General features: G+C 38.5%; 1 long non-coding RNA gene across 1 annotated transcript in view; it reads left to right on the top strand.

Moving 5' to 3' along the window:
• LOC135967592 (uncharacterized) overlaps positions 1-21,400 on the top strand; it is a 179,730-nt gene that overhangs the window by 140,110 nt on the left and 18,220 nt on the right. Inside the window, exon 4 of the long non-coding RNA XR_010581748.2 lies at positions 7,749-7,828. This is a non-coding gene — a long non-coding RNA (uncharacterized lncRNA). The remainder of the gene's footprint in view (positions 1-7,748; positions 7,829-21,400) is intronic.

Below are 21,400 nucleotides of genomic sequence, written 5' to 3'. Positions count from 1 at the left end.
CAATTTAAGGTGTACAATCCAATGGCTTTTAGTACATTCAAAGAGTTACACAATCATCAATGCAATCAATTTTACATTTTCGTTATCCCCACAAAAACCGCATACCCCTTAGCCATTACTCTTCAACCCCTTCTTCAACCCTACATTCAGCCCTAGGTTACCACTTATCTCTTCTCCATTTTCTATTTAGTTGCCTGTTCTATATCATAGTTGCCTACGACAATTCATATAAATAAGATAATAAAATATGTGCTGTTTATGACTGGCATCTTTTACTTAGCATAGTATTTTCAAGGTTCATTCATGTCATAGCATGCTTCAGTTATTTTTGTTGCTGAACAATATTGCATTGTACGGAGATATCATTTTTATTTAGACATTCATCTATCAATGAATATTTGGGCTGTTCTCACATTTTGAATTTTATGAATAGTGCTGCTATAAATACCCATTAATAAATTTTGTGGACATGTATTTTCTTGTTGTCTTCATTTCTCTTAGGCATATTCCTAGGAGTAGAATCATATAGTTGCTGATCATATAGTTGCTATATGTGTAAATGTTTGAAGAACTTCCAAAATGTTTTCCAAAGCAATGGCACCATTTTATATTTCAACCAGAAGTGTATAAAAATTTAGATTTCTCCACATCCTTGCCCACACTTATTATTGTCTGTCTTTTTAATTATAGCCATCTTAGTGGGTGTGAAGTGGTATCTCATTGTGGTTTTTATTTGCATTTCCCTGATGGCTAATGAAAAGATGTGGAACATACTTTCATGTGCTTGTTGGCAATTTGTATATCTTCTTTGGAAAACCATCTATTCAGATACTTTGTCCACTTCTAATTTGGATTATTTGCCATTTTATTATTGAATTGCAATAATTTGTTGTGTGTTCTAGATGCAAGTCTTTTATCAGATACATAATTTGCAAAATTCCATTCTTTGGATTGTCTTTTCACTTTTTTGATGGTTTTCTTTGAAACAATTTTGATAATGTCCAGTTGATCTATTTTTTTGTGTGTGTGTTTTTGGTATCACATAAAAATCACCTAATCCAAGGTCATAAATATTTATACCTATATTTTGATCTGTGGTTCATTTCATTGTAATTTTTGCATATGGTGTGAGGCAGGAGTCCAAATTTATTTTATTTTACATTTTTGCATGTAAATATCCAGTAATCCGAGCACCATTTGTTGGAAAAACTATTCTTTCCCACTTAACTTATTTTTAATTAACTCATCTAGCATGTATATATTTTGCTGTCTTTTTACACTCAAATGTTATTGTGACATTCATCCATATCTTTGCAAGTAATTTCTTTATTCTCATGGCTCTCTAGTATTCTGCTAAATGAATGTATTATAATCTATTCACACATTCTATTTTCACTGGACATTTAGACAGTGTCTAGTTTGGAGGTATTATGAGTTCTGCTGACATGAATATTCATGGGGTCATGAATTGTTGGGTGCTTGAAATCTATCTTATACTCCAGCTTTAGTATAAGGCCAAGTACATTATAATAAGATACTATAAAAGAAAATCTTGGGGCTTCAAGTAGTAATTTTAGTCATTAATCTGAATTCTTTCTCATCCTAAAAAAAGACATCTTATACCACCCACCTTGCAGAGTTTTGGGAGGAATATCCAGGTTTGATATAACAGCAAGGAATGATAATGAAGAGGTGGCGGTGGCTGGGGGCTGCCTTTTTAGAATTTTTTTTTCAACAAATAGTTTTTTTGTTCAAGGTTTTGGCACATGTTAAGGATTTGGGAGAAAACCATGTATGGGGGCAGACAGGTTTACACGCAAATAGGGAATTACTATAAAGCCTGAAGAGTTCTCTGATGTTCAATGTACAATTGGCATACAGAGGATGGCAATCTTGCCCAAAATCCTAGGAGCCAGTGATGGTTCCCAGAAGAAGTGTTGAATTATCTGAGCTGGGATGCAAATTGTGGGCAGGGGTCCTCAGGTACGGTGTGTTGGTTGGAAGAATCAGAAAATAATACATACTAGTCTACACTAGAGAGATGCATCCTATGCCAAGAATGTGAGGTGAGAAAATGCTAAATGTCTTCCACCTAATCTAGTTCTAGGTAAAACATGGACTCGCCTCATTAGCATTCTTCTGTTACTGGCAGTTTTACTTCAAAGCTACTTGGAATCATAGAAAGGCAAAGGCTCTTGGTTTCTTTAAAAGATTATTTTTAGTTATCCAATCTCTATTTAATTAGAGAACAATGAGTGACAAAGAGTGAAAAAGTAGAGATGAAGAACTGGAGATAGCAGAGTGGAAAAAAGATGCTAACACACTTAGAATTTCAGTAAATTTGGTTCCCTTTATATTCACATGTATTTTTTAATGTATTTTACTTTATGAATTTAAAAACCTTATTCTGATAAGGATCCACAGTCATCATCAGACTACTAATATGGTTAAAAACCTCTAACTTAGAATACAAATCCAAAATTGAATTACCCTAATAGAATCAGATGCATTACTTCTGTTTAAAGTAAACTATGCTTGCAAACTGGTTATCAGTGTGAGTTGATACGAAAGATTAATTCTTCCTTACCACTGTTTGGAAAAGAGTGTAAATAGGACTGATTTCCATGAATTTTGACAGGTGAAAGCACCTGGCATAGGGGAGCCCACCTGTCATGATTGGGGTTGACTTCTGAGTAACTAAGTCTTCAAACACTTTGTTATACCCTAGGTCTACCATCTTTTGGTATATTTTTTTTTCATGCACTCAAGTTCCTCTGAGCCATAGTTGAATTTTCTTTTCTTTGAGTGAAACTAAACCCTGAATAGGAAATAGCTTTTTTCCCTGTAAGGTTGCATAGTAGCCTCTATCCTGATTTCTCTGAAAACTATAACATATAATCCTATAATCCTCTAATCAGTACAAATCCAGTTTCAGCAAGAAATGACCTGAACAAGAGAAGGTACAGGTGGGCAGATACTTATACAATCTGCTGGCTGTATTTTTCCAGGAGGATCATTTCCTTCTACTTTAAGCAGATGCCAACTTGGAGTGGCTCAGCCTTTCAGCAGGATTACTACGGAGTCCCTGACACAGGAAGTTTGTCTTTGTGTATCACATTAGGAAATCAAATTAGTTTTTCCTGTTACTTTTAATCAAAATATACAGATTCTGATTATTTGAACATAATTAAATTTCCTCACTTAGCATAAATTTTGCTGCGGGTTGCTGGGTTTTGCTGGAAAACACACACACACACACACACACACACACACACACACACACAACCCCTGGAGCTCTATCAGTAAAACTGCAGTAGAGCCAAGCAGCCTGGATGCTGCATTTTGATGGCCTTTCTGTATTAGAGCAGGAGGTCAAGTTAATTCGATACAGTGGCTTTGATGAAAGAAATAGCCATGCTAATATCATCCTTGTAAATAAGTTTAATTATTGAAAACAGTACAGTCTTGCTTTGAACTTTTAGGTTTTTTTAGAATAATAGTTATTTGTCTAGACTAGGCATTGGCAAACTGTAGTCTATGGACCAAATTCAGCCCACTATCTTTTTTGTAAATAAAGTTTTATTGAAACACAGACCCTTTCATTTGTTGTGGTAGCTTTTGCACTACAACAGCGAAGTTGAGTAGTTACAACAGACTCTATGGCCCACAAAGCCTGAAATATTTACTATCTGACCCTTTACACAAAAACTTTGCTGACCCCTGTTCTAGACTACAGAACGTCACTTGTAGTAGTGTGTTTATGAGCAAAGAATGTTTAGTGGATTAAGAAAATCATTAGCGTTCAATGGTTCCAATACTGGTCTGATTTTCTCAAAGATCTGAAGCCATTGGATACTCACAATTGTCTCTCTGTAAGTCATAACTGACTACCGATAAGATGTCTGAGATTGCAAGGATAGCTGGTCATGCCTCTGTCTATGTAGAGGAAGCAGAAACAAACTGAAAACATAATCAAAACGTAGTATAGCTAGACTGTTCCGTCAGACCTACAACTGTGGGTATTCTGAAAAAGCTAAGAATCTGTTGTCTTTTCAAATTAATATTCTTTAGCTATGTTTTCAATATGTTTTGTGCAGAAAGAATGAGTACCATGTGGCGGAGGAGGAGAACAGGAGGACCCTGTTAAGAATTCTTGAAAGATACTTAACAAATTTTGCTATGAATATGACGGAATAACTGTGGGTCAAAATCAAGAACATCAAGTATACTGTTGTCTTTCTGTCATTGTACAAATAAAAATTGATATGACTTTGAAAAATACCTTTTCGGATTTTTAATTAAAAAAATATGTAAAGCATATTGAGAAAGTAAAAGTGAATCTTAGACTGTTTTGAGTAGGGGTTTTTAGGGAGGGCCAGCAGGTCAGAAAAAAGAAAAAAGTCGCTTTTAGAAGTCAGAATTGAGGAGTTGGGGATCCAAAAGGATTATTACTGATGAGGTCAGAGAGCAGGACTGACGGAGAGCAAATTTACGCTGGTAAAAAGAAGGATGTATGTATGTATGTGTATATATACACACACACACACATATATATATCTCACATATATACGTACAATTGTAAAGCAAAGAAGAGGGGCAGATTTGCAATGAATTTATAGTAATTATATGCTCTGCTGCTTAAGTTCTCTTTAGGGTTTGGTCCACCTTGGCACAGAAATAACAGATGACACAGGCTTTCATATAGTTCTGCTTTCTGCAGCTTATCTGACACTTCAACGAGATGTCGCGTGGGAGTAGAGGTTGTAAAGACGTGGCTCAGGAGGACAGCAATGACTCAGTCAGCCATCTGAAGACAATATAAGGGATATTGACATAATGTTTATGTTTAGTTAAAAGAATATCACTGCCTGCTGCATTCATTCAACTGACATTTATCTATTAAGTGCGTATCATTGCCAGGTCCTATGTGGATACAGAATACAGTCATGAATACAGAAATGAAAAAAGAAACCAACAAACGAACAAACACCAAAGACCTATTCCCTTCCTTTGCAGTGCTGATAGTGGGAGAGAAAGGTTAGGAAACCAGTACTTACAGGATGAGTGATCAATGCTATTTTTATTACAGGAGGGATTATGCTAAGGGTGTTTGGAATAGGGGTACCTAAGAGAGTGTTTGGAGGGTGGTGTGAAGGATGATCAGGGGAATCTTCCCAAAGAAACAATGAAGTGAATCCTGGATGGTAAATAGGAATAAGTTCAGGGGATTCAGAGGGAAGGGAGGCAGCTCCAGTGGGTGTGCACTTTAGACATGCAAGGGAGTATAGAAGATGGAGAATGAAGGCTAAATGCTCTTGACTCTTGTCCTTTGGGTAGAGAAATCTGGGGGACCTCCTGCAGGCTTCCCAGGAGGTCCCCGGGACCAACTGTCTTGGCTTAGGACAGTAACGATGATGCACCCAGATGTTGGCTTTTCTTCCTCCTTTCTCTCATGCTTCTTGCTCACTTACTCCTGTTCCCTTCTAAGCACAGGAAACAGCTGTCTGAAGGCAAGGAGGTAGTGCTATGCATGCATAAAATCGCCAGAGAATCACTGTGGCTGGAGAGGAGGCCTAAACAACCTTGTACCCCAGTGGCAAGCTTTGCTAGCAAAAAGTTCCAGGTGTCTCAGGCACACTCTTTTAACACACCTAACTTATACCCAAAGTAGATGCATCATTACATATAAAATATATTTAGGAAATGCAATTTAAAACATTTTAATAATTTTATAATAGTAATGGAAATAAATACTAACAATAGCAACTTTAGAAAATAAAGTAAACCAATAAAATTAAAATTAGCCTTAATTCTATTGCTAGCAGGTATATTGTTACAATGTTGATATAGTGTTAATGTTTTATTACATTTTTCTCCAATTGTTAATTTTTGTATATATATTTTGCATTACATACTGTATTGCATATGCAAATTTGTATCTTTTTTCATTTAACATTATGCATGAACACTTCCCAAGGACATTAAGTATTTTTGAAGTCATGAATTATGATGAGCCCATAATAGTCCGTTATATGGATGTGCTATAATTTAATGAATCTCCAATTGTGGGACATTTAGTTCATTTCCAGTAGTATACTATTATAAATAATGGTGCATTATTTCCTTATGCCTTAATCTTTGCCTGAATTTATGACTATTTTCTTAGGAAATGCTTACTGAAAGGCTCAAAGGAGTAATTTTGAACACTTTCCTGGCTAACACAAGACTTAAATAGATTAAGTATCTTCAAGATCTAAGAATATCAACATGATTTTTTAGAATTTTTTGACATATATTTCCAAATTAATTTATAGAAAAGTTTACCAGTTTATCCTTCCCATAACATCTGTTGTATACAACTACTTTGTCATCCTTCTTTCAGTATCATGAATATTATTCATCTTTTAAAATCTTGGTTATTTGAAAAATAAAAATTTCAGCATAATTGAAATTTATATTGTATTTACAATTTGCCAATGAGTTTAGAAAAATAATTTTTACTTTATCATAGTTTACCTCTAAGGTTCTGAATAGCTAATATCCAACTAATGATGATCATTAAACATCTATCATGGTTAAGACAAAAACAAAAAAAGTGTATAGGTTCTGGGTTGTCGACTCTCCATTAACATTAATCAGGCTAACTTAGACATTTCAACAGCAAGACAAAACAACAGTCCTAAAATTCTGACTAGCTGCTATAAAAGCTTGTCTTTCACTCACGTCATGGTCCATTGTGGGTTCGGTTGGTGAGTAGGCGGTGAGTGGAGAGCTCTGCTCACACTGTTTTTCAGCAGACACATTGTAGGTCCTAATCCACATCCTTTGGACCTGGTCTCTGATTTCCAACTATGACAGGTATAAACAATTCTTGCTGGCAACATCTCACCTTCGGCCACACAGTGCTCCTCTTCCTTGTTCTCCCCCTGGGTCACCTTGGACTCCACAGTCCTTCAGGGAGGCATGGGTGGTGTCCATGCAATCCTAGTGCTTGTGTAGCTTAGAAGGACAGGAGGATTAACACCCTTGAAGGCAGCCCTTTGCTAATGACAGCTGATGCACAGATGCTCAGACCTTTTCCATCTTTAGGACGACCCTCCCGGGGTATTCATCATGTCTCTCAGGGAATTTCAGGCACTATGCTTTCCTAGCTCACAGCAGCAACTTGAATAACTCACCCTAATAGTAGCTTCCTTCATCCACATGCTAACCATCTCTGCTTCCTCATTCTGCTCGCTGAAATAAATCACTGTTCAAACAACCTGTACCAAAGTCCCTTTCAGAGGCTATGCTTTCAGGGAACCTAAGCTAAGATATCCAGAGATACAGGTTCTCTCCATCTCACTGCTTTTCGATCCTCTAAATCCTCCGTGAGAAGGTGCAAGTGTGGTGAGAAGGTGTGAAGGACTGAAAGGGAGATGTCAATGGGGCAGACCCAGAAGTGGCAGATATCACTGCTGCCCTCTACCAATCGTGTGAGAGTCTGAGAACTACTGCCTAGTTGTACAGACATAAAGAAAAGGAAACAGGGATGGAGGAGGGATAAGATTTGGCTGTGTGTCCCCACCCAAATCTCATGTCAAATTGCAATCCCCATAATCCTCATGTGTCGAGGGGACCTGGTGGGAGGGGATTGGATCATAGGGGTGGTTCCATGTTGTTCTCCTGATAGTGAGTGAATTCTCATGAGATCTGGTGGTTGGATAAATGTGGAGATATCCCTTCTTCATGCACTCTTTCTTTCTCAGTTGCCACCATATAAGATGTGCCTGCTTCCTCTTCTGCCATGATTGAAAGTTTCCTGAGGCCTTCCCAGCCATGCAGAACTGTGAGTCAATTAAAGCTCTTTTTCTTTTTTTTTTTTTTTTTTTTATAAATTACCCAGTCTCAGGCAGTTCTTTGTTTGTTTTGTTTTGTTTTGTTTTGTTTTGTTTTGTTTTGAGATGGAGCCTCATTCTGTTGCCAGGCTGGAGTGCAGTGGTGTGATCTCGGCTCACTGCAACCTCCACCTTCCGAGTTCAAGCAATTCTCCTGCCTCAGTTTCCCAGTAGCTGGGACTACAGGCATGTGCCACCACACTGGCTAAGTTTTGTATTTTTAGTAGAGATGGGGTTTCACCATGATGGCCAGGATGGTCTCAATCTCTTGACCTCATGATCTGCACACCTCAGCCTCCCAAAGTGCTGGAATTACAGGAGTGAGCCACTGCGCCAGGCCCAGGCAGTTCTTTACAGCAGTGTCGTCAGAAGGGAAACAGAACTTGTCCCTTTTGTCAGTGATGAGGAAAGGCCAAAGATAACTACTGTGACTCAAAGTGTTCAAAACTAGGGCTATGGTTTTTACTTTATTCTGCACGTGTAAAACTTGCTCTACTTCTTTCCCTTTGAAATTTTTGCCTCCAAATTCTTTTGAAGGAGTTTACATTTACCAAATATCATACAACTTATCCCTTACGATTGCAGTTTTTCTGTGTGTGTGTGTGTGTGTGTGTGTGTGTGTGTGTGTGTGTGTATTGAGACGGAGTCTTGCTCCGTCACCCAGGCTGGAGTGCAGTGGCGCAATCTTGGCTCACTGCAACCTCTGCCTCCTGGGTTCAAGTGATTCTCATGTCTCAGCCTCCTGAGTAACTGATTACAAGTGTGTGCCACCACGCCTGGCTATTTTATTTTATTTTTTGTATTTTTAGTAGAGACAAGGTTTTGCTATGTTGGCCAGGCTAGTCTAGAACTCCTGACTTCAGGTAATCTGCCTGTCTCAGCCTCCCAAAGTGCTGGGATTATAGGCATGAACCACTGCAACCAGCCCAACTGCAGTTTTTTTAATTATCCTTAAGTACTCACCTAGTTACTGAGATGATGATCTTGATTGCAATACTCTATCACAGGTTTAACTTCATTTGTAACAAGTATAAATTTAGTCAATAAATATTTTGATTATCTATAGGGGACTTTGTGCTAACCCAAAAATGTATGTTGATGGAGCCTAGTCTGGTTTTGCAACTGATTAACTGTGTCAACATGGACAAATTAACTTCTGTGAGACTCAATTTCATCCCACGTAAAAATGAGGCTAGTAATACAGTATTGATCTTGTGTCTTAGTTTTTAGTTGTTGATTTATACAAAAGCATCTACACATGTAGCACTCACTCAATAAATATGAATGTGCCTTCTGGAACTCCTTGAGACTGTCACTAACTTATATGAGAGAACAAATCAAAATTGTTATTTATTAGCCAGCTCTCCTTTCTAATGAAGTCTTGTTTTACTGAGCTGGGTATTCAAACTGTGAGAAGAATCAACTTGATAAAGAGTATATGAAGAGATTATAGAGGAGAAAAGAGCAGGTAGGCATAAATTGGATGATAAGGAGGAAACAAAGATGTCTAATAATTTTTTTGTGTTATTGCCATCTGGTGTGTGATGTGAATTTTATATCACCACAAAAATTAGTAAAATTAGCATCAACTTGCTTATACTTTTGGAGTTGTATTTGCTTGTTCTGGTGTATTCTGGTATATTACATACTACAGAATCTGTTTGAAAGTGGGCTTGAGTGGTCTAAACAAAGACAACTCCAATGGGCTGGCACGTTTTAGACATCTGCCACTTCTCTGAATAATTTTCCGCACTTTTGAGATTAGAAAGTCTAAGTCACAGGTGCTTACTTACTGAAATTCAGATGAGAGGTAAAAGCCAGAACTCCTCTGGAGATGGAGTGCAGAGTGATAGGACTGATGGGATTTGTTACTTCCTTTGGCCCAAAGATCATGGAGTTTGCAAATCCATAAAAAAGCTTACTGGAACAACTGACATTGTTTTTCCAGAAGCCAATACTATATAATGAGCTATATAAGAGCATGTGATTTGGAGATAGTTTGACCTGAGTTCCAGCACTTATTTTCTGAGTCACATTAGATAGGCTAGGTGTCCTCTCTAGCCTTAAATTTCTCATCTATCAAACAGGTATGGAAATAACTACCTTGTAGGGGCTAAGGCGAGGATTAAATAAATAAATAAATAGAGGGCACTTATCACAAGTTCTGGCAAATAGTAAGTAGCACCTTATTATTAATAACAAAAGACAATAAGTACAATACTGCAGTATTTCAGGTCCTATCATGTTGCATTAATGTGATGCTGAACAATAGATTCTGTGCCTACTCCACAAGGGTAAACGTAGCTCTCTGTTGGCACCTATGTTCATTCTCTACCACACAAATGCATGACAAGGCCACTCTGCTGATGAATTCTTTTTGCATGGAAAAATAAAATAAAACTATTCTTGGAGGCATCATTCTACAAAGCATATTTATTAGCTATAAAAATGGGAAATTGTATTTATTCAGCCCCACCTTGGCTTGCACATGTTGTCATGGTCAGGGTGTTGAGGAGATGTAGGAGGTTAGCATTAAACACATGATGCTTTCATAAATGGACTGTAATTCATTATTTGTTCATCAGAGTGATGCAGTTCAATGGACTGTAGCACAAAAAAAGATGCCAGAGTGTAGCACCAAAATATGCCAGAATGTCAATGTGCACTTGGTAATTATCTGTCATTTACCCTGTGCCTTGTGTTTTCAACATGCATTGCAGTCATTTGGAGTGGGCAGGTGATATTCTTCCCCCTGGAGAGCTTTGGAAAATAAATATAGAATAGTGTAGGAACAAGAACAGATTCTTAACTCCTCATGTTTGATAGTTAAGAGGACCCAGTAAATGTGGTACAGAAGTAATAGTGTCTTATGATCTTTATTTCAACTTGAAGTTCTTGTCATCACAAAAAGATGCCTTATTCTTACTAATTTCCTCTAGTAGAGTAGTTCCTGGCAGGGAGATTTCTTTGGGCCAATGTGTCATGGGCCTTGATCTGTGCTTCAGTTCCCAAGTGAAGATAGGAGCTGGCACCAGCAAAAGAAGGTGGGAGTGAGCATATTTTATAGATAAAGACTCACATTTCTATGGTACCCTATATCTTACACAGTAGTCTTACATGTATTTAATTTGACCCTCACCATACTGTGGGAGTGATAATGGGCAAGAATTATTCTCTATTCTATAGTTGAATAAATTCCATTGCAAAGAGTTAAGTGAGTTACCCAGATCTCCTTGGCTATTAAGTAGTACATGAAGGTCTGAAACAAAGGAGTTCTGGGCTCAAGGCCAGCATCCCTTTTACAAATTCCTTGTGCTAGCAATCTCAGTTTCACTGAATGACAATAGTGGATGCTGCAGTGCCAACTTATGGGTCTACTGGTAGACAGAGCTACGATGACTCTACAGGGAAAATGTGGAAAAGGCATTCCTTCCTCTGAATAGAACCACTCCTGCCCCAGTCAAACAAATGGCTTGTAAGTGGAGCATGAGCTGGATTTCAACCAGCCATATATCCTTGTGCAGCCATAACGGTAGCTCTATTGGTAGAGTAGAGATAGGAAACCTGTGGTAAATGGCCCTCAAAGATACCTGTCAACAATTCTTCCAATCTCTATATATTCATATTGTTCTTTTGCTGAGAATTGGAGTTAGTTTACTTCTCCTCTCTTTAAATCTGGGTTGGTCTTCTGACCATTTTGACCTGTAGAATGCTGTGAACTAATAGTCTAATATGTCTAAGCCAGGCCTTAATAGAACCATCAGCTTCTACTTCCTTCCTCTTGAGATGCTCCTTCTTGCAACCAAGTCACTCTGCTGTAAGGAAGCTACAAGAAGACGCCCACCAAAGGAAGAACTGTGGCCACCAGCCATAGCCCTAGTTGAGCTCCCAGAGAGCACCCAGTGTCAACTGCCAGCCTATTGATACCAAGTGCAATAGAAGAATGCATAGTCAACAATTTGTGGGAAATAATAAATTGTTGTTTAAGACATTAAGTTTTGGTTTGCTTTGTTATGCAACAGAAGATAACTAAACAGGAAGTTACATGAATTAGTGTGGGCCGGGCCATGTGGGACAAGATTTAATGATTTCAAAGTCACTCAGTGCCCATATTTTTTGAGTTCTCAGAACACTGCAGTAAAGTGCAGCTTTCTTATACACTTTCCCAGTTCAAGCCATTGACTGAAGTAGGGCAGGAATGGGAGAGAGCAAGAAATGAGCAACCAAACTGCTATGCTTTGCAGTCCTGGTTTGGAGTCCTGCCATTTATCATTCTCCCAGGCTTATGCTTTTCCATCTGCATAAAGGGAGGATCAGAGCTATTACTAGCATAAGAGCTGAGTCAGCTACAACCATGAGGTGATGGCGACTGTTTTGGGATAAATGATGGCCCTAAAAAAGATATTTCCACATCCTAATCCCCAGAACCCATGAATGTCATCTTATTTGGAAGGAAAAAAAAAGTCTTTGCAAATGTAATTAAACTAAGATCTGGAGATGAGGATTTCATCCTGGATTATCTGGGTAGGCCCTAAATCCAATGACAAGTGTCCTTACAAGGCAAAGAAGAGGAGGCATTGTGATCATGGAGGCAGAGATTGGAGTGATGTGACCTCAAGCTAAGAGATGCCTGGAGCCACCAGAAGCTCAAAGCCACAAAGAATGAGTTCTTCCCAAAAGGCCACAGAGGGAGCATGGCCCTGCTAGATTCTGAACTTCTCACCTCCGGAACAGTGAGAAAGTAAACTTCTGTTGTTTTAAACCACGGAGTGTGTGCTGATTTGTTAGTGCAGCCTCAGGAAACTAATACAGATTTTGGTACTGGAAGTGGGGTCATGCTACAGCAAATACCAAAAAGTGCAAAAGTGACTTTGGAATCGGATAATGGTAGAAGCTGGAAAAATTTGGAGATACATGACAGAAAAATGCCTAGATTGTCTTGAATAGGCTGTTGGTAGAAATCTGGATGTCAAGACTCCGTTAGTGAGGTCTCAGAGGGAAATGAGAAATGTGGTATTGGAAACTGGAAAAAAGGAAATGCTTGTTACATAGTAACAGAAAACATGGCTGAATTATGTTCTACAGTTGTGTGAAATATAGAACTTTTAAGCAATGAATTTGGATGCTTAGCTGAGGAGGTTTCCAAGCAAAGTGCTAAAGTGTGGCCTGGTTTCTTCTTGCTTCTTATAGTAAATTACAAGAGGGAAAGGAATTGAGAAGGAAACTTAAGCAAAAAGAAACCAGCAATCAATGGTTTGGAAAGTTCTCAGCATATCCTGTTTGTAAAAGTTGTCTTAAAAGGATTTACATGCTTCCATTCTCTCTTAGAACCCTGTCACCAGCCCGTGCACAAGCCTACGCTAGCCTACTGGAGAACTTAAGACCCCATGAAGGAAAGCCCAGATGTACAAACCAAGGCCTTCCCAGGCCATCTGTGAGCCAGTAAAAACCCAAATATGTGCCCAAGCCCAGCCTACCCAATAGCAGAGTTACCTAAGCTTACCTCTAGGTGACCAAAGTTCATAGGCAAGCCCAGTGAACAAACGGACTTCCGGGTAATAATAAATCCCTATTATTTTGAGGATCTAGCTCCTGGGAAGTTTGCTTAGTACCAATCGTTAGCTGATGCAGTATGCAAGATGACTTTTTCTGCAGGTTATTGAGGAAGACTAATTTTCTTGTGATCAAAAGAAAGTCTGTCTGAGAAGCTTCAGGATTGGGTATGGCTTCACTATTTTTATGTAGGAAGGTTACGTATAAATATCTGCAACCTAGATAGAATAAGAAAGCAAGAGAACTTGCTTTGAAGCTGAGTTTGTATAGAAAGCACACTATTTTTCTTCTGATATACTTATCCGGGGTGGGAATCGGGGATAGTTTTAATGAGGAATTGACACTATAAACTTCAAAAGATGAGAAATGAGTTGGTCAGGTTGACGAGATAGAGAAGGAGTGGGGAAAGGCATTCCATGCAGAAGTTTTAGCTTGAGCAAAGACCTGGAGGTCTCTGTTTGTGCTTGGGACATTTGTAATCAATAAACAAGCGTCCACATCCCTCTAAGTGCTTTGCTTCATTACCGCCTTTAAAACAACACCCAAGATGCCTACTACGCCAGCTGCCAGCCTCCCCCTTACTTCCTCTCCCCTTCCTTTAACCTACGAAAACACTGCCTGCTGATGAGTTGTAAGGCACTTGCAGAGGAAATTGGGTGTGCAAATCCTGAGATTAGACAAACATCCCTCATTAAAAGTAGTAATCCATTGGCCCTCCATGTTGACACCTGAATTCTGAACTCCTAACAGCCTGAGCACACTCAATGGCCCTGAAAAACTCCACCTTCTTTATCTCTTTCCCAGCTCCCTCCCCTCCTTGCTGAAGTCACCACCAGAAAATGACAGTCTTCCAGATGGGGTAATGTGGCCTTCTCTTACTTGCACTGATAATAATGTTTTCTCAGTTTTATTACAGTCTCTTGAGAGTGGGACTGATTTGCATATTCCCTAACACCTAATTAACGATGTCACCTTCCCAGTGCCTTGAAAACAGTTTGCTTTTTTTTTTTTTTTTTCCCTCTCCGGGCAGACCTCCAACAGTTACCTCCCACATTTTCTGCTGCAGTCCTTTTTATTACTTTAATGACAAATAATTGGACAGATTCTGAGTAATGAGGGTGAGAGCCAAAGGACTGTTGCAAGGGAGACGTCTGTGTGTTACAAGACACTTTTAGTGGTCTCTAAATCAGACAGACAAGTAGAGTAATGATCATCTTGCTGTAATGAGACACAATTAAGAATCACCGCGGCAAATGACAGAGCAGTTCATTGAACAGTAACCTCCTTCTTCACGTTCTCTCTCCCTTTTTTTTCCAAAGGAGATCGAAGCTTAATTATAGCATCGCCATTTGCAATGCTATCGTTAAGATTGTGCCAGTGCTTTCAATACAAATTGCATATTTTCAAGGGTTTATTACTTGCATATAAAAACTGGCTCCATTTTGAGACTTAGGGTGTCATCTCAATCTAAGAGAGTCAGAAAATATAAATTTTCAATGTTAGGAAAGGTCTTGCAAGTGTTCTGTTTATATCCGATCTTTGAATGTTAAGTTTACATTTTAATGGATCAAGGTGGTGGTGTTTTTGTTTCTGTTCTTTGTTTGTTATTATTATTATTATTTTTTTTGCAGATTTCTAAGGCAAGAGTGTTTGTCTAGTATTTCTCAAACTTTAGCATGTGTTAAGACAGCAGGCAGGGCTTGTTGTGACAGATGGCCTCGTGCCTTGCTCCACCCCAAGTTTCTGATTCAATAGGCCAGAGAGGGTTGAGTTTATGTTTCTAAAACGTTCCCAGGTGATGCTGCTGCTGGTGGTATGGGTACCACATTTTGACAACTCCCTTAGTCCTTATTGCGAACAGGGATCAAAAACAAAACTCCAAACCACAGACCTGTGTCTCAAAAGTTAGTGATAGTGCTTTTTATTTAAAAGAGGGGATCCGAAGCCATACAGGAAACAGTGTCCCCTTCAGATACCGACCAGGTGAACTCTCTCCACACGGTGGTTATTCTTTCTGAGTCAGTTCTTTGAAAAGGTAATATATTAAAAATCAAATGTAGATTTTTGATGCACCAGTGCAATTTAAAAATGATATAGTCTTTATTTCATTTTGCAAGTCTCTATTTTCTTTTTTCTAATGAGCTTAATGCCCTTTGGGGTTTCTTAGGATCCCTGTATAAATTCCCCTTTCCCGGTGCTACCTGTCTTTCCCAATATAGTATGCTTGAAATGACCAACACATTCCCAATGATAAAGATACAGAAATGTTCATAGAATGTAAACAATCTGCCCAAAGTCATGGATATTTTGTGATAATGGTAGAGATATCTTTCTGGGTTCTTATTCCACTGACATATAATTCATTATGTTATAATATTTATAAAAGGACCGATCCAATGTATTATACTTAACTCCCATATTTTCGTGATGGTTTCATAGCAATGTGGTTTGCTGTGGAATAAGACCAGCTAAGGAAATTGGAGGATAATTCATCATTTGTGTTCCAAATTCTTTTGGAAGAACATGGGGTCATAAATAAATAATGACAAAGTCATTGCCATCTTGTCTTGGAAAACCACACCGCAATTTAGCCAGGTGCATTTTACCGCATACATATTTAATAAATAATTTAAAATAAATTTTGGAAAGTGGAAACATTTGGTAGTGACTGTGAATGCATCTGTGGAAGCACATGAGGGAGTGAAGAAAAGTAACTTTTTTTCTTGTTTAATGAATTGACTAAACCGACCAATTTTTCTAGCATTGTGAAGATATAGCCTAAAGACAAGCTAGTGAATTGATAATTGAATAATACAAAAAAAAGTCATGTTGATTAGCAGCATTTATGATATTTGGATGCCCAAAGTTAAATGTCTGCAGAAGTCTGTGGCTGTGTCACATGTAGGAGCCTGGGAGATCCTGATGATAATCTCCGTGACTATACTAGTTACGGTAGGTTGAGTTCTGCTGCAGTAACAAAATCAAAAAACAAAATAAACTCAGGGTGTCATGGAGGTTTATTTTCTGATCATGTGAATCTATTGTGGTTTCAAGTGACTCTCTGGGGCAATTTTCTTCTATTTAGGAACTCAGTTATCAAAGCTGCTTGAATCTTTTTTTTTCCCCCACCATCTCAGCTGAGGTCTTCTCAGTCACCTTAGTAGGGGAGGAATTCTGGAGGCTGTGCACTGGTATTTCAAACTGCAGCCTAGTTGTGTTAGATGTCACATCTGCTAACAGCCTATTGGCCTATAACTAGCCATATAGCTCAGTTCAATCCCAAGATACCAGAGAAATGTAATCTTCCCACATGGCTAGAAGAAGAAGAGACAGGATAAATGTAAGCACTGGAAGTCTCTACCACAGTGATTCAGACAAAACTTCCTTTTATTAATAGTCTACACAAAATTGCCTTTACTACTTAGAACCCATCTTTGCTTTCTAATTGCATGATATAAAATTTCATTTGTTGTTTCTGGGTGAATTTTCTCCACTTCATACTTTTATCGTTGAAACATAAACAGGCTTTAATCATGTTGAACGTACATGGTTTATGAAGTACTATTACATATATTATCTCAGTTTATATAACTTTGCAAGAATGCATTGATACAGTTTGGAGATTTCCAGCCCAAATCTCATATTAAAATGTAATCCCCAATGTTGGAGGTGGGGCCTGGTGGGAGATGATTGGATTATGGAGGTAGGTTTCTCATGAATGGTCTAGCACCATTCCACTTGGTACCATTCTCATGATAGTGAGTGAGTTCTCATGAGATCTGGTCTTTTAAAAGTATATAGCACCTCCCCGCCTCGTTCTCTTGCTCTTGCTTTCTCCATGTGATGTGCCTGATCCCTGTTTATCTTCTGCCATGATTGTAAACTTCCTGTCCCCCCCCCCACCCAAGGAGCAGATGCTGCTATGCTTCCTGCAAAGCCTACAGACCCATGAACCGATTAAACCTCTTTTTTTCTTTGAGATGGAATCTTGCTCTGTTGCCCAGGCTGGAGTGCCGTGGTGCAATCTCCACAATCTCCGTCTCCTAGGCTCAAGCAATTCTCCTGCTTCAGCCTCCCAAGTAGCTGAGACTACAGGGACCCATCACCACATTCAGCTAGTTTTTATATTTTTTTATAGAGATGGGGTCTCACTGTGTTGGCCAGGCTGATCTTGAGCTCCTGACCTCTAGTGATCCGCCCACCTCTGCCTCCCAAAATGCTGCGATTACAGGCATGAACCACCCACTGCACTAGGCTTGGGTATTTCTTTATAACAATGCAAGAATGGACTAACATGTGTATGAAGAAAAGTATCACTGTTATTTTCAGGAAATAGGTTCAGTGATTTGGAAACCTCCTCAAGTTTTCCCAGCTATGTAAGTGCTGAAGATAGGACCAAAAACCCAGATCTTCTAAGTATTATATTTATTTCACTATGCCATATCACTGTCTTTGTTGAAGCTCTTTGTGATTATTCCTCTAAAATAAGTAAACTAAAATTACTATTGTGCCCTTAAACATGGAATATTCCGTGTCTGGTTTGCCTTAGAGTTTCAGACTCAGTTTAGAGTGTTTATGAGGTCTGGGGTTGTTTGGTGCATGGTTGCTGCAGAAATCATTTGTCCATAATTTCCTTAAAAGTCTAAAACACTCTTTGAATTTATTCCATTTTATTTGATCCTCACATGTGCTTTTAACATTTCAAATTATTGGTCATTAAATTAATTTTATTAGATATCTGTAATTATATGATCTTAGCTAATACTGTTCTGATATGTGCCATTTGTCCTTCTTTACCGGTAAACTGAGATCTGTCAACTTTTATGGTGTCATTTTATAGTTCCTCTTACCCTAGAACTTTAATGCTTTTCACAGAAACTGAACTTGGAATTAGGTATTTGCCTTTTTACCAAGAAGGAAAACAAGGCCCACTGGGAGCTGTATTGTGGCTCTTCAACACCAGACCAGTTGTTCTCTGCATGGCTCTGATGGTGTACATAGCAACGTTCTGAACTGATTTTCCCAGATGAAAATGGGAAGTGAACTATGAATCCAATGTAAGGTATATAAATATCCATCCACAAAATTCAGTACATAAGAAACATAACTTTCTTTCTCCTTGAATAACTCCAGCAAAATATCTTACAAGCTCCTGTTGCATAGGGTGATAGAAACATAATTTCATTGCATTTACAGTACCTACCTATAGTAGGTGCTGCAAGTGCCTCCACCACATCCCCTTGGCATTCACCATGCCCACATCTACCAATAGTGTCTTACGGCCAACTTCTACAACTCTACCTGAGGGCTTGCTCTCTCTCACCTTCATGCAGGGCAAAATGGAGGTGCTAAAGAATAGCCCTGAACAAATTTTGGGTGGGATTGGGCATTAAATACTCCAGTTTACTGGCCCCTCAGGTGGGAAACTCCAAGGTATATCCACATTTTCTCCATAGGTCCTTATTGGGATTGGTTGAAAGTTGCCCACAGCATGAACCTGTTCATTAATGCCTGTGTATTGGTTTCCTCTTCCCTGTTTCATTTCCCCTCTCCTCTATGAGAGCTTCCTGTAATTGCCACCTACATAAGCCTCTTACACTCAGATCCTTATCTCAGGGACCAGCCCAAGACACTCACTCCCAATTTCCCCAGCACTGCATCTGCATTCCATTGCCTCTCAGAATGTCAAAGCACAGATGGAGGGGGCTCCTACGTGGATCTGAGTCCCAAGTAGATAGATTATGCGAGTTCGTGAACCAAAGAGTGGAAGTAGAAGTCGTCCTGCTCTTTATGATTTCAAGAGACCTTTTTGGGGGAAATTTGTGCTTCTCATTCTCAGAACTTACAGACTGTCAGTCTGATGGTGCCACTTCCCAGATGGGGAGACACTTCTACTAGAGGACACAGTCAGAGTCTAACTCAATTTAAAATGAAATCTGCTGCTTGTTCACTATGAGGTCACGGTGCTAGGAGACACAGAAAAGAGTTACCACATAGGCAGGGATTATTGTCTCTGATTAGCATAAGTAGTAGACATGCTGCTAAATAATGGGGCAGAGAAGAGTATGTTTGGCATTAAAATAATCAACTAGGCCATCTCTTGGTACTACTATGTGCACTTTTACCTGTAAATGGTCAAGTGTAGAAACCATGGCCTTTAAGGGCCTGAGACCCCCTCAGTGATGAACAGCTGGATCATCCCACCAAAAAAGGTGAGCTAGAACAGCTGAAGCCTGAGCCAAGAGAGAAACCTAGAATAGGTGATAGGGAATGGAAATAACAATATCAACCACGGTCTTGGGTCCAACTATGGTTTTGGGTCTTGGGTCCTGGTAGTTTAATCAGGACCTTTTAGGACTACCATATCCTGTAGTTTATCCCACAAATCCCCCTACTGTAAATTTCCCAAATTTCCCTAGGAATTGTGAACACAGAATCCTGGTGTAGTTGTGCACGGATGTTGATAAAGGTAAAGTTTTAAGTGTCATGTTGTTTATAAATGAAGTAGTAGAAGAGTTTACCAATTAGTGCTTTAAAAAGAAGGAAGGCTGAGAGCAGTAGCTCACACTTGTAATCCCAGTACTTTGGGAGGCCAAGGTGTGAGAACTACTTGACCCCAAGAGCTTGAGACTAGCCTGGGCAACATGGCAAGAACTCATCTTTATTTAAATAATAAAAACAATAATAATAAATTTTTAAAAAGAAGGAACATGCTTCTCAATCTCTCTATAAAGAGAAAAACTTAACAAACTGAATCCAACAATATATATAATAAGAATTGTACACCATGACCAACATGAACTCATTCAATTGAATATTGAATTTATTCTAATACTTTCAATTGAAGGTATGCATAGCTTGTTCAACATTAAAAAATTAATCAGTGTAATTTACCATATCAATAAGCTAGAAAAGAAAAGGTATATGATCATACCAATTGAGGCAGAAAATTATTAGACAAAATCCAACAGAGTAATGATATAAAAAAAATTCAGTAAGTTAAGAGCGGAGGGGAATTTCCTCATCTTGAAAAATAACATCTACCAAAATCCTACAACTAACATCAGACTTAATGGCAAGAGACTAAATGCTTTACTCCAACATCATGTATAAGGCGAGAATGTTCATTTTCACCACTCTTATTCAAAATAGTGTTGACAGTTCTAGATAATGAAATGAATCAAGAAAATGAAGTAAAAGACATACAGATTGGAAAGGAAGCAGTAAAACTGTCCCTATTTGCAGATGACATGATTGTCTATGTATAAAATTCCAAGGAATCCACAAAAGAATACCTAGAACTAGTAAGTTCAGTAAGGTCATAGTATACAAAACAAACACACAAAAAAACAAACATATTTCTATATTCTAACAATGAACATGTGGGAATCAAAATGGAGAGTACAATACCATTTACAATCACTCCAAAGAAAATGAAATACACTTAACAAAACACATATAGGATATGTATGCTGACAATTACAAAATGCTGATAAAAGAAATCAAGGAAGACCTAGATAAATGGAGATACATGTGGTGTGCATGAATTGGTAGACTAGTTACAGTACGGATGTCAGTTCTCCCCTGTAGTGGTCTATATGTTTAATATAATTGCTAGCAAAATCCAAGCAAGGATTTCTATGGACATAGACGAGCTTATTCTAAAATTTATATGGAAAGGTACAAGCCCTAGAATAATTAAAACAACCTTGACAAAAAAGAATAAAGTAGGAGGAGTCACTCTACCACATATTAAAGTTTACTATACAGCTACAGTAATCAAGACAGTATTACATTGGCCGAGGGAGAGACCCATAGATGAGTCAGACAGAATAGAGTACCCGGAAATAATGTCCAACTGGCTTTGGCAAAGGTCCAAAAGCAATGCACTAAAAGAAGTATGGTCTTTTCCACAATTGGTACTGGAGCAACTGGACATTCATAGGCAAAAAAAAAAAAAAAAAAAAGCG

Source organism: Macaca fascicularis, chromosome 15 (assembly GCF_037993035.2).
Source record: "Macaca fascicularis isolate 582-1 chromosome 15, T2T-MFA8v1.1".
Taxonomy (NCBI): Eukaryota; Metazoa; Chordata; class Mammalia; order Primates; family Cercopithecidae; genus Macaca; species Macaca fascicularis.
This window is presented reverse-complemented; position numbering and strand designations above follow the sequence as displayed.